General features: G+C 55.6%; 1 long non-coding RNA gene across 1 annotated transcript in view; it reads right to left on the bottom strand.

Annotated features, from left to right (window-relative positions):
• Window positions 1–537, bottom strand: part of LOC115283924 — a 4,505-nt gene extending 3,968 nt beyond the window's left edge. The window contains exon 1 of the long non-coding RNA XR_003905094.1: window positions 387–537. This is a non-coding gene — a long non-coding RNA (uncharacterized LOC115283924). The remainder of the gene's footprint in view (window positions 1–386) is intronic.
• Window positions 538–1,739: the final 1,202 nt, after the last annotated feature.

Raw genomic sequence — 1,739 nt, 5'->3', positions numbered from 1 at the left:
GGCGGTGCTCGGGCTGCCCCCCAGTGGGGCGCCTGCGGGAGGGGGAGAGCTGGCCTCCGGGAGGGGCCGCAGGGAGAGCGGACGGGGCGTCCCGGGCGGCGGGCCCCGGCTTTATTTTCAGGGCTGGTTAGAAAGGAGCTTCTTGCCGGCTTCCCGGGACGCTCTCCTTGTCGCCCGAGCGCCAGCCCCCCAGTCGGGTCCCCCTCCCCGCTGCCGTGCTCTGGCAGCCCTTAACCCACAGGAAACAGACACCCGGTTCCCCAAGGCTGGGGTCTTCCGAGAGCTTGTTGGGGGACCGTGACCTTTGAAGCCGGGGAGGGGGGAGGGACGGGATGGGACAGAGGGGGAGTCTCTTTGTCCCTCGTTGCAAGTATCAAAATGCGGACCTGGGCGCAGGTGGAGGCGGCTTGCCAAGTGGGTTCGAGTGCAGTTGGGGGATCGGCCAGGAACGCTGAAAGCCCGGTTCTGGGGATTGAAAATCTCCAACCTGGCCCCGGGGCGGTTGTGGGATTCGTTCCGTTCCCTCCTAACACCCCGAACTGCTGCCGTCAGCAGCGTGTCGTTAAATGGGGACTCTGTCGGAAGGTTGCTAATCCCGCCGCACCGCCGCCGGCAGCGTCTGCGAGCTGTGTTTGGAGAAGGGCTTCTCCTCCTGCTCGGTTATCCCTCTCCAGTGGCAGCCAGACTGCGGCCACACGCGCCACAAAAGCCACAGGCTGGAGAGCCCCGCCGAAGCGTTCCTAATGAGGAACGCCGGGGGCTTAACCACTGCGGGTTCCTGGTCGGGGCTTGGGAATGCCTGGCCGGCCGCCACCCCCAGCCGTGGCCCCTTACCCAGCCTGCATCCCTCCGCTGTTGAGAGAGAGAGAGTGTGTGTGTATGTGTAAGTGAGGGAGTGTAATTTTGTGCCGATCATCATGTTGGTGAGGGCATGTTATTTTGAATTTAAAGGGAAGAGTGAAGAATTTCACAGCTGAATCTTCTGGAATTTACTTGGTGATCAAAATATGAAAGCAAATGAGGCCCCTGAATCCAACCAGAAAATTGCTTCCCAGAAAGTTAGGGCCAGGCTAGGATAAAATCCTTCTAGAAAGGGCAGAGTTGCGTGACCTGTAGTTCTGGTTCCTACTCTCAACGCCCCACCTGAGTAGTCCCCATCCTTCAGTGCTCCCTCTTACTTTATTTTTAAGATTTTACTTTTAAGATGTCACTACCCTCCAAGGTGGTGCTCGAACTCCCAACCCCCAGATCCAGAGTCCCGCGCCAGGGACTGAGCCAGCCTGGGGCCCCTCAGCATTCCCTTTTAAATGAGGCTTCTACACACCCATCAGCTGGCTGCTGTTAGCCTGGAAGTTTGGGCAATGCTTGGGGCAAAGATGAAGTTCCAGAAAAGTGCAGTTCTGAGGGAGGTGTTAACTAATATTACTGAAACCAAGTTATTTGTCTTTTTAACACTAGGCATTGGGATTCGGACTGGTCAGAAATTGAGTGTCCAGTAAGCACATGGGCGTCTTCTTGAGGGAGGCTTTCAGGGTACTTGACTGGGTGCAGACTTGAGTTTTTAAATATGCGTGGGCATCCATTCTCATGAAGCAAATGCCTAAACCAGAGAGGAGCCTGTTCTCAAGGAAGTACTTTGTGTCTTGGACAATCCTTGGTTCTACACTTCAATTGCCAATTTATGTTAATTTGTGCATACCTCACTCATTCTGGCTGTATCCTTGGTTTTAGTTTTTAGT

This window comes from Suricata suricatta, chromosome X (assembly GCF_006229205.1).
Source record: "Suricata suricatta isolate VVHF042 chromosome X, meerkat_22Aug2017_6uvM2_HiC, whole genome shotgun sequence".
NCBI lineage: Eukaryota > Metazoa > Chordata > Mammalia > Carnivora > Herpestidae > Suricata > Suricata suricatta.
This window is presented reverse-complemented; position numbering and strand designations above follow the sequence as displayed.